General features: G+C 38.0%; 1 protein-coding gene across 1 annotated transcript in view; it reads right to left on the bottom strand.

The window, feature by feature from the left end:
• Positions 1-13140, bottom strand: part of LOC139741947 (uncharacterized) — a 115241-nt gene that overhangs the window by 99181 nt on the left and 2920 nt on the right. The gene's annotated exons all lie outside the window — the stretch shown is intronic.

The raw sequence follows: 13140 nt of genomic DNA, 5'->3' as shown, positions 1-13140 counted from the left end.
TTTTCAATTCATATGCTTTTGTAATATGCAATAAGAACATAGGGTCACCTGACGTTTTAAAGAGCTATGGCGAAATAAACAAAGACATGTTTTTCGCTATATTTCCACATAGACGCGCACACGAAATTTCAACTTTGACGCCAGCGCATTCCTTTGTTATAGGTCGAAATTGATCGGAAATCAATGGATATTGTTACTTAATGTATCAGGAATCCAAATCTGTCAAAAAATGTGCATTTTCATGTTGCTTACGCGCACTGCGCGTGGAAATGCGCGGACGGACGCGAACGCGCGGAACGCTTAAAATTGTCTGAAACTTCGAGATTTCCCATTGGGAAGTCGTTTTAAGCATTTAAAAACTTTGACGCGCGCTAATGCGCGCGTAATGATGTCCTGGGTAATTAGCATTAAAAAGTAAGATAGAGCGTGACCTGAACTTTATGTCCAACGAAAATGATACAGAAATGACCTTTAGTTATGAAGTTATGATCGATCATGTAACATTGTCCGAAAATCACAAAATGGCGCCTAGATGACGTCATAGATATGTTACTGTCATGAAAACCTTATTGTGGCTAGATATTGTCATGAGACATGTTGACTGAAAATGTTATGTTATTCCGTCATGTCAATGTTGAGATATTCACGACACAAAATGTGCCAGAAAGAAAGAAGAATAAAAAGAAAGAAAGGAAGATTTTGACAAACACAATAGGTGATACGCTAAAAGCGTATCACCTAATAAAGAGAGATTTTGACAATCACAATAGGTGATACGCTGATAGCGTATCACCTAATTATTTTCCTCAAACGGCTGCATTTGTATGAGCGGGAAGAGTTTGGCATCATACATAGCAAGAGTCGTGACTACAAAACTAAATACATGTATTATACAAGGTTTTAGGACACTTTGAATCATGCCCCCCCCCCCCCCACCAAAAAAAAACCAACTTAGTGAAATGTTGCACAATGTATGCCCTACTTCCATTAACTTATGATCTTTGACCTTTGAATACATGACCCGCATTTTTTCAACGAATAGGCATTTGGATGCAACGTAGGTATTATATAAAAGGAAAAATGTTTTAGGAAAATACATTTAACCACTTCAGAAATAATTATGGAACAAATAGCAACATATTGACACGTTCACTTCTTCCGTAATGACATGACAGAAAACTTTCCTCACCGAATCGTTCTGCCGTAATTCATGAGTAAGTCATGGATATATACTTAGTTCGATTAAAAGTATACATTGAGTCATTGCAAAAGCATCTAATGAAAAGTATGCTTCAGAACTACATCATTGTCATTTATTCTATAACACTAATAATATAGAGCTATTGGTCCGCCATATTGCCTAACAGGTCGTTGTCTCCCTACCACGTTTGTTTAGCAAATAAGGCACAGAATTTAATTTTGCACTTGTTGCCAAGGACTCTAATCTTCTTTACCGCTATTCTCAGACATGTATGGTGGTGCTGTATGAATTAGAAACGGAAGCTTACAAATATTCACCATCTAACAAGGCAAAAGCGAAGTGATGTCTCGTCCACGTATCGACTTTGTGATTACAGAGATTTTCAAATTGTATAGGCCTAGTTCATTGACTTTTTGACTGTCGATGTACTCGGACTTCACCAATATTAACACTTGACAGCAATCATTAGATGATCTGAGGAGTGAATTTGGTGGTCACATAGCTCAAAAGTGTGGAAAGTTATTGAAAGAACACCAGAATACTATGTTGACAGTGTTTATCAGGTGAGATACAAACATAGAACAAGTTCCAGTGGGTTTCAGGAGGTTACTTTTCCAGCCAGGGCTATAGTCTAGTTGGTAAAATTGGGTCTTTGAGGGCATCTGGCGGCTACTCCCCCCCCCCCCTACTTCTTAAAACGTCTGGCAACGGCCATGCATATATCCTGTAAGTGTAAATAACAAGTTCCAGTGGGTTTCATTAGGTTATATTTTCAGCTAGGCTGGCCTAGCTGGAAAAAAGTTGGGTCTTTAAGGGCGCCTGGCGGCTACCCCCCTCCACCACTTAAAACGTCTGGCAATGGTCATGCATTTATCCTATAAGTGTAACGAACAAGTTCCAGTGGGTTTCTTTAGGTTACTTTTTCAGCTAGGCTAGCCTAGCTGGAAAAATTTGGGTCTTTAAGGGCGTCTGGCGGCTACCCCCCCCCCCCCCCCCACCACTTAAAACGTCTGGCAATGGTCATTCATTTATCCTGTAAGTGTAACGAACAAGTTCCAGTGGGTTTCACGAGGTTACTTTTTCAGCTAGGCTAGCCTAGCTGGAGTTGGGTCTTTAAGAGCGTCTGGCGGCTACCCCCACCACTTAAAACGTCTGGCAATGGTCATTCATTTATCCTGTAAGTGTAATGAACAAGTTCCAGTTGTTTTCATGGGGTTACTTTTCCAGCTAGGCTAGCCTAATTTTGAGTGGTCCTTTTTTTGGCCCTCCTGGCCACACCCACCACCGATGACCAGCCAGACGTGCATTTCCATACTTAGGGGCATATGTACTAAATTGCTATATACATAAAAATTGGTAACCTTTTCAGCTAGGCTGACCCCCGCTGGCTCCCGGACTATAACTGCTTGGCGGAGGTCTGCGCTCTCAGAGTGCTTTTCTATTTTTCGCATATTTTTTCATCATGTATGAAAATATTCATGAAAATTCATTCAAATTCTTTAAAAAAGTAATCTCACCAGTACTTACGCATAAAATGTTGTTTATGTGAATGAATTGTTCACGTAATCATTTTTTGAACAGTGGTCTGGATGGAATTTCAAATATCCTATTATGTGCATCATGCAATGACGAGTAACAGAAAAAAAAATCATATCAAAAGTTATTAGAACTGCAAATCCTTTTTATATATCTTTATTTAAGGAGCTGCAATCCTACAAGTTCATTTTCAGCACTTATCGACATTTTACTGAAAAGAACATCTACGTTACGAAATTACATCGAAATAAACACATTCCGTGTTGAGCATGACATAAAGCGATAACTGAAACCACCAGATCTTTAGAATTCCATTGATTAAAACAGTATGAAATTACGCATGATTATATTTATTTAGTAAGATTATTTCTGCTTACCCTAATCTTGATCTTTAAGACACCGTTTAAGTTTCTCTCCTTCCATACATTGAAAGAAGATCAGAGGGAAGAAAACGTACACCAATCTCATTTCTTCGATCATGCGTTACTTTCATGCGTTAACATGTTCTTTGTAAGACTAAATTGCTCACTGCCTGAGTTGCCAATGTATTTCAACATTCAGTTTTACCCCAATTATACCCTATTAGTCTGAATCTTAAAAACGATAGAGTGAAAATGTTCATTCGTCCTTTCTTTGCGTAAATACAATGGTATTCACGTGGTTGTATAGACGGCATGGTACTTACCCTCGTAACACTTCAGGTTCGTTGTAAACTTCACTGGGAGGTCATTTAATGTGTACTTTATCCAAAGCTTCATCTGATGGGTCAGTGATAAAATGGGGGATGTTTTGGCATCCTCTATCACAACAGTAAAAAACGATTTGTTAGATAGTTCATCTAGAAATTGAAATCCAATCAGTGAGTGATTAGCTGATTCAATTTCAGAAAGAATTCGGCGTCCACGAGGTGCCTGGAAAACCCAATTATCGCCGTTGGCAAGACAGCTTTCATCGCACAATATCTCCTGCTGTAGTGGATTTCCCGAACAGTTTACAGTGAAGTCTGCACGAGATTTGAGAAGCGAAAAATACAAGTTAAGTGGTTATGTTTGAGTGAGAAAGAATAGTGTGAAGCAAAAGAGTGTTACAGTGGATAATTGGTAATTTCCCTACTCGCTCAAGACCAACAACAGAGGCTTTTAAATGCAAGAATATTTTTCTTTCTATCTTTCACCATTGTTCTCACTATCTTTATTTCTTCTACCGGATCTTCTTCTACAATCCGCTAGCTAAAATGGAATTTGGACTCCAATTTTGTTAAAAGTACACGAAAGTACATGAAAATTTTGTAGCAAGGAAAATACCTATAAAGAGACATCCTCAAGTTGCTTTCTTCTTTTTCGATCCACGAAGTATATTGACAATGTGAATGAAAGCACAACGGAGCCTTCAAAAACCCACTGGATTCGCGGCTGTTGTGACTTTGATGTTTAACATGTATCACGTACGCGTTCCTATATAGTTTGGGGCTATTATGATAGGACTGATTCAAGTCCCACCATATGTGGCTGCACTAATGCTTGAAATACCCCATTTGTGCCACGCGCAAGTAACATGGATGCACTTGTGAAGACACATACCATCACTTCGTTTTTCTCAGAACTCACATTTCTATCATAGTATACATTATATATAATCCGTCGGTATAGGATAACTGTGTGCTTGGAATATCCAAATTTGAAGGTTTATAAACAATTACCCTTACTGGGTTTTCTGTTCTGCGAATATCACCTCCTGGATTTTCATATAAACGTAAGAGACAAAGAAGTGATTATACGTACTAGTCTCGAGGGCATCTAGAGTAGAAAAAGCGATGAAGAGATTGTGATTGATGACACCAGCCAACAACCAGACAAAAAATTCTATTTTTCTCTCCATCCTGTAAATCCAATATCAATCAAGCATTAGTCGAAAAACTGAGATGCAGATTACTACTGGCCAAGGTCTGACAGTAATCTCATTCAGAGGAGATAGAAGTCTGCAATACTGAGTTTTAAACATGGTTAAGAGAACTATACCAAACCATAGAACCTTCTATGCCGGTGACGACTCTGCGCGAAAATAGAGCCTTCGTGCGCACAGTGAAACTGCGCAACTACGTAATGGCCACTCCCTGCACGGATTTGAATGAAACTGATCGTGCTTCGTTAAAGTAATTATCTCGCTACATTGCCGGTGGTTTCAAGAAAGCAATAGAATATTAAAAAAAAAATTCAATAGAACATGTGAATACCACTTATATATATATATATATATATATATATATGAAGAGTTTGTTTGCAAAAACCGATAAGTCCATATTTGCCAAATGGAGATATTTGCGATTAAAGGTCAAGAAAAATGAAGAGAATAATTAGAAATTTTGTGCTTCTTTTGACCATAACTTCAAAAATATACCTTTATATGTAGTGACCAATATATCATTTAAAAGGTATTATTTTGTACTTCATGAAAGAGATCGTACTTCAAAATCTTCAAAAATGGACTTATCGGTTTTTGCAAACAAACCCTTCATATATATATATATATATTTTTTTTTTTTTTGGGGGGGGGGCTATACTTTCATTTCCCTGAAGGTAATGGTTATTGAATAGGAGTAGGCCTTTCCTATGAACAGGAGAGATGAGGAAAATCTCACCTCATTATTTTCACCAAGAATGAAGCATCCTGCAACTTTAACAACTTCCAAGATCATGTCGTTATGTAATCAAATACACAATAACGCATGATGAATAAACATGCGCAATGTGTATTTACACATTTTGAGTCAAATAAGTAGAAGGGCTGGTCATTGTTTTCTATATTGCCGTTGATTTTCGTAGCAGTATTCGAGTCACGTCAGTGAGAGGACAAGTCAAGAATGGAATTGATGCCAACATGGAGTTTTAGGTTAAACAATAGAGAAGGAAAAAAGAATATGGACGCACATCGCAGTTAACATCGACCAACAACGTCGTGCCTTGAGGGCAACTTTGCTGAAAGCAAATGTATTGTACTACTATTATTATTATTATCATAGTTATCTCTATATGTTCTCAAGATATCTCTTGGAGATCAATATCACGTCAAGTTCCATCCTGGAACCTTAGACTTCCAATATTTTTCTCAGGATTCGCGCCGTCCCCAGCAATGCTGCTTTTTGGAGCGTTTGCACTCGATCGGTCACACCCACATCGTCGAAGTGCCGTCGCAGCTGCTTTGGCGTTGTTCCGAGTGCTCCAAAGACAATAGGGGTCACCTTCGTTCTCATATTCCACAGGCGGCGAAGCTCTCTGGCAAGGTCTTGGTACTTTTTCTATCTTTTCCTTCTCCTTCTCGGCTACTCTGCTGTCTCCCGGTACCGCGACATCGACGATCGTGCACATCTGTCGAGCCCTGTCTACGACGATGATATCCGGACGCCTGTGTTGGATGACATTGTCAGTTTCAACATCGAAATCCCACAGGATTTTAACTTGATAATTTTCAGAAATTTTCTGTGGTTCATGCATATACCATTTTTCTCTCACATGGTATTTCATGTTTTCTGCGAAGCTCCCAGTGAACGACTTGTTCTAGTTTTTCGTGTCGTCTTTTGTACTCTTTTTTGCGCCAGTTTACTACAGCAACATACGATATGTTGCACTGTGTCGTTTCTTTCTCGGCATTATCTTTATTATTATTATTATTATTATTATTATTATTATTATCATTATTATTATTATTATTATTATTGTTATTATTCGTAGTAGTAGTAGTAGTAGTAGTATTGTAATAGCCACCAACTTGAATTGCATATTATGTTACAATCTGTAAAGTGAGCTCCTTTAAATCACTCTTAGGAAAAATAAAGAACTATCAATTGTTGCTGGTAAATCTTTGTTTTTGAAATGAAAGGAGTTCGACTGCGCGTAATGAGATTGCCAACTACCCTGGCTTTATTTGAATGTGTGGTGTGAAACTAAAAGTTCTTCAAAGGAGCGTTTTAATTCAATGAAGTCTTTGTTAATTCCCAGAGATCTGCATGACTGCAGCGCAGCGATATAATAGGGCTCTTATCAACCACTTTAGGATATAATGCACTCTGTCTCTGGATGCTATTTTGTTTTGACATAACAGAAATCTCCTCGGTATACAATGGTCATAAGCCTTATCATACCAATTACCGTAACATAATGATTAACGATGAAAATTTGGAAACGAAAAAGAATACATGCTATTAATCGTATCATTTTCATTTTTAGTGTAGTACTACTAAAATGGGGTCATAAGCCCTATCATACCAATTACCGTAACATAATAATTAACGATAAAAATTTGGAAACGAAAAAGAATACATGATATTAATCGTATCATTTTTATTTTTAGTGTAGTACTACTAAAATAAACTGAGAACGTTTTTTTTTCTTTGTCTTCAAATAGTCATTATTGTGTCTTGTATGTACTCTATGTACTCTAGACTCTGAGATAGGTTCAACTTTTAACATCACTTGCCCGTTGCTAATGATAAATGAATTACATTCACATATAGCATATGAAGAAACAGCTGCAGACTGAGTGCTCCCCAACTCATCTTACAAATACACTGTAAAATTAATGGTTTCATACCCCCAGTTTAAATTCCATCCATGTACCACACCGGGCTTGTTACAATATGCGTGGACATCCTGACCATCAGTACCAGGGAGTAGAGACGTGGAGATTTGTCTGTGAAGATTTTAGTTGTGGTTATGATGAACTAATGGAAGACAAGGAACTGTATTTCTAAAGCAAAATCTTATGCAAATCTTTCATGAATGAGAGTAAAATAAACGTTTCTAGTTTAGACACGTAATGCAATATCAATAATTAATGTATAACTACGTGTATTAATGATCGACAAGGTAAATAAGCTTCAACCATGGAACATGATAACACAATAGGCCTTCTAATTAGTCTGGTTAGAAAGTATGGCTGGCAACTGCACATTGTAAAACGTGTATCGATAGGCCTACCAATCTTACTCCCAACTGAAGATATGAATGCGCATGTGGGGTGCACTGTATCCACACAACATGAAATATCGCTCTCTTTGAATTACAACAAAAACCAATATCTTGCGTCTGACTGTTTTGTCATGATCTCAAAAACAATGAATGCAATTAATAGTCAAGGCGCAGGGACCCAGAAAAAATGACTTCGTTCAACCCACCCCGCAGAAAAGGTTTGACTGCATGAGGTGGTCGGTTGGACCCTCTGGAACACCCCTAGGTAGTATGTGGTTCGAAATTGTGGTATCAATAAAATTTTACAGGCCACTTTAGTTGCGACAAGACCTTACTGTTCGAAAAAGAGTGTGCGCACGATAAGACTACTACACGCACCACTAGCACTGCTACAGGCGCCATGGCGCGCCAGAGCCAGTGGTGAGTGTAGTAGTCTTAGCGCACACAGACTATTTCTTCGACAAACAAGGGTTTTTGCCTACAAACTAACTTTTTATGCCAAGCTGGGGTCGGTGTAGTGTAGTTTCTAGCCGTTTTTATTTCGTCTTTATTTCTCCGAGTTGCAGCAAGCCGAGTGAGAGCGCATACCGAGTGATTGCCACGCCCGAACCGTGTTTTTTTTTTTTTCGCAATCACTGGGTATGCGCCCTCACTCGGCTTTTTTTAATAGCGCAATACAGCGGGCTTCTGCACAATACACAAGCTGCAACTCAGAGAAATAAATACGACATAAAAACGGCTAGAAATTAGACTATATATATAGGGTCGGTGTCGCTTATCGCTATTGGGGCACTGAAAATGACAAAATTATCAGTTTTTGCATTTATTTCCTGAAGAATTCATCAAAACTCCATAAAACTGTATATGTACATGTTGCTAGAGATGTCAGCAATACAATGGGATACATGGTAAGGTATAATATTGTGCATGGTTACCATTATAACCGGATGCCTACAGGTGATTGGTAAACCCCCCCCCCCCAAAAAAAAAAAAAAAAAAATCTTAAATATAGACAGGTTTGTTTCTTTTGCCTTTCGTGCACATCACCCATTGTAGATCGGATCTTAAAGTACCTACCTCAACACTATAAAATCAGCCTGGATAAAAGGGAAAGGACGCCCAAGATTTCCCCCTCATTCTCTGCTTAGCATTAATTCATTGCTGCACATTTATTTCTTTTATCTTTATTTCCACACCCATGCAATGTACATGTATATGGCATTCCATGTAAAATAATAACATAGAGAAATACTGAGAGGAACTGCAGAATAGTGAACTTGTATGAATCCCACTGCACCCCTTTAACCTGTAAACTCCCTGCATCATCAATTGGTACTATGTGCATGCCTTTTACTCCTTTGCCAGTTCAGGAGGTACCTTATATACCTCCTTGCCTTTTACGATCTTACCTCTGCATTTCTATCCGTAACTCTCCGCCCTCAATAGACCTCCATGAATACTGACATTGCCCCCAAAATATGCCACAGTTTTGTGCTGTTTGACTTGTCAGCTGGACAAGTTTCTGCATTTCAAGTGTTGTAAAAGATTTAAATGCATACTTAATATACATACATGATGTACGTGTGTGCACACTAACTTGTATTTTTCCTTAACTCGAAAAAGAAAGGAAAGCAGATGGACAAAGACATGCTGAATTATTCACAATCTAGTATGTTTTTTACACTATATAATTATTTTATTGTATCCAAACAAAAAATCCAACATAAAAAAGGAGAGAAACTGTCGAAATGCCGTTAGTCTGATATTACAGTTGGATTGCAAAGTGAATGTAGACATTATGATGATGTAACAGACGGTCTTGAGGTTAGAGTCTTTAATTACGAAAATTATACATAAATAATACATACATGGATAAAAAATGCCTATAAAGAGTATTTACAGTGTAATATACACGAATGTACAACATGCATTGCTTTAGGAATTTCTACACTTGCTCAAGGAAGCTCTCCAATCTTTCCTCCACTTGATCAATTGATTGATTTTATTGGTTCCTGTATTATATCATTGCTCGCGCAGATATATACACATACATTTTTGGTGCCATACATATACATAACCATTAATTGTTAACAAGGTAAGTTTCTTCATTGCCTTTACAATGTACAACAAAACATATCAGCGATGCAATGAATAACACAGAAGGTCTACAGCTTAAGCATTGCTTGATTTACATGCAGCCCTCGTAAATGATACATAACGTATAGGGAAATAGAAGGGAGGGATGACCTGCATAGAGATAGGATAGAAGAAAGGAGAGACGAGAGGTCTGTCTGCTTTCGCTGATACACAAAGTTAGATCACCTGGATCACTGAATAGTAAAGCATGGCAAAGTTTTTTTCTCACCAAGGTACATGTGACATTTACAGGTCATGGTCGGTTACATAACATTACGTAATAAATTCAGAACGCCGATATTTCCACTAGGCAATTTCATAAACATTACAGTTACAATGACATTATAAGCTCACTGACATCCAGAGAGCAGCATTTTCTTCACAGCTTTCTTAAAAGAGTGCACAGACTTAAAGTGGGAATGCTGAGGGATGATTGTTCCAATCCTTGTGGGATTCATTTAAGAGTACATTATATATCTACTGTTGTGTGAAAATTATTTGCTTCAGAACGGTTTCATATTCAAGTAATGTGCAGATTAATGCCCCGTCACTGACCAGGCACGCTAACCTGGAAACATTAAACTGCACAATACTTGAATATGAGACCATTCTGAAGCAAATAATTTTCACACAACAATAGATATATAATGTACTCTTAAATGAATCCCACATAGATTGGAACAATCATCCTCCAGCATTCCCACTGATTCCCACTGATCAGTTACTAGCCATCCCCTTTAACGTTCGAACTTCGGAAGGAAGAGATTTCCAAATATCGGGTTAAGTGTATTTGATAGATTTCATATCCATCACCGTTTAAGGATTTTGTTAATGAAATTTATCACATTGCCTAGTGGGATAAGAATATGTCCTTGTTTAACTGAAATAATGAGAAAAAAAAAAGAAGAAGATGGAAACAGACTGTTATATAAACGAAACATAAAAAGTGAATTTTGCAACAACAAAAAAATGATGTCATTTACATTTAGTGTCTTTAATTTTACGAACAAAGGATCTGAATGGTCCCGATAACCTGAATTGGTGCATATACGCAAAGCCTTCTTTTGTAGGAGCAATACCAATTGTCAATGTGACCTTTTATCTCTTCGCCACTTCGCCTAAACTGTTACCATGCCAACCAGCGGATACTTTTAGATTGTGCATACATACAATTTTCAGAATAGGGTTGGGACATAGATTACAAGTACAGACCCAAAGACGTGAAATTTCCCAAATAAGTTGTGAAACATTACAATCATGGTACGTACCACTAACGTTCCTTGCGACACTGCTCAAAAGATAAGATGCTTCATTGTGTTCATTGTTGTGATACTTGGCATAAACTTAGTGTTTTATCAGTAGTCAAGCTCGGCGGTCTACTGGAGACGTTGCGACGCCTTTCCGAAGATCAGGAGGTCGCAGGTTCGTTTTTTATCATGGTTACTACTTTAAAAAACTGATCAATTCAGTTATTATTTCGGTCGATATAAGGCGATTTGTCAATCAGTTGTGCCAATGAACATCTTGTTAATTTGTTGACGTGTAAATGGATGTATCGGTGAGCATATGATTTGGCGAACATAATTACCTTATTTTACTACCTGGCAACTCTATTCTAACAAGCAAACGCTTGTTCGGGTTTTCGGTGGGTATCAATATGAGATCCATTCCATACAGTCAACATTTTTACCCTCCTCTACTGGTTTTCTATCATCGATGTTTTCACCAGCATTTGTTTCAACATCAAGAACGAGATAGCCAGTTTCACCCACCTCGCATTCTTGTCTTGAACTGCTTACATAGATAGATGGAGAATCAAATATATCAAAGGGATCATTCAGGTCTAAGGCCGAAAGGCCAATCTTATCATTGCCATCAATATCCCACTGGTGATATTGCGCTTCAGGAATAGATGGGGATTGGTCAACAGTGCAGGGAATTTCCTGATAGATTGACAATTGAAGGTTTCCGGAGGTACTAGCGTCACCTTTAGCAGCTCTTGATAATTCTACGCTGGTTGAGTTATCGCAGGAATGGACATTGTCGCTGTTTGTGCATTGGTCAACGGTGCAGGGAATTCCCTGATAGATTGACGATTGAAGATTGTTATCACCTTTAGCAGCTCCTAGGTCTTCGCGGGTTGGGTTACCGCAGGATGGGACATCGTCGCTGTCAAAAGCTTTCATAGTAGCTCAACTTGTTTGAGGATGGCATCGAGTACCTTCGGGCAGATTGACATTGGGAAGTATGTAGCCATGTTCATCCGTGTCCTCTTCATCAGTACAGGTATTCCTGGATTGAACAAATGTAACGCTCATCCGCTTCTTCACGGCACCTGACATGTCCATGTAAGGTTCTTTCTCGTTAGCTGCTTTCTCAGAAACGCCTTTATCATCTTGGTGTATGGCGTCATTGAAGGATAATGACCTGGTGTCCGCTGAACTTGTGGCATCACTCTCGCTGCTCGCCTCCGTTTCATAACCTGCATGGCTCTTTCAAGATAAAATTAAGAATTAAAGAAAGGCTTATAAAAGTCCAGAGTTGATAACCCACATAGTGCCACGAGTATCTCTGGGGGCATACAGTGACAGAGAATGAGGAATAACTATCTATAATAGGTTTGGTGATTTTTTACATGGTATTATGTTTTGATCAAATAGCCATGTTTCATCGTGTATTGTACATGTTTACTGTAACAGTGTAATGAAACAACAGTAATAAGTGATATCATTTTTGTTGTTTTTTATTTGGATTTCTCTCATGTATGTTCGAATGCATTGGAACAATATGTATACATATCTCTTGATGAATACGTTATTGATGAATTTAGGGATATCTGCATCAAGATGCCGATGTCTGAACTGTATATAATTCTGCATGTTTGATATAACTCAGTTCGGGGGGAAAATTGTAGTAAGCCTTTATGAATATTGATGAGTACTTTTTTAGTGTGGAGTGGGGGTTGGGAGGTGTCCCGTGGAGGGTATCTGTAGACACTATTAGTTTACTTTGAATATTTTACAACTCTTCTACACTCGAAGCCCCTTTGATTAGAAATTCTTTCTCAGTTTAAAACTTACTATATAAACACTATTCAAAGTTAGAAAAAAGGCCAACAATTAACAGCTTTCCTTTATTTCTTGATGATCTGATGTACTTCGAATATTCCATTTTAATGGTATAAAGTCCTTTCTCTCTTTACATTTTAGGATTCTGAGCGCAATTAGCATCTTGTAGAGGAAACCAACTCAATCTATCTTTATAATCTTAATCATGTGAAAAGCAATAGCGAAATAATGGCAT

The sequence above is a fragment of the Diadema antillarum genome, unplaced genomic scaffold, assembly GCF_040938485.1.
Source record: "Diadema antillarum isolate AM-2024a unplaced genomic scaffold, OU_Dant_1.0 seq00000965_RagTag, whole genome shotgun sequence".
In the NCBI taxonomy this organism is placed as follows: Eukaryota; Metazoa; Echinodermata; class Echinoidea; order Diadematoida; family Diadematidae; genus Diadema; species Diadema antillarum.
The sequence above is the reverse complement of the archived record's forward strand: the minus strand, read 5'-3'. Positions and strand labels throughout refer to the sequence as shown.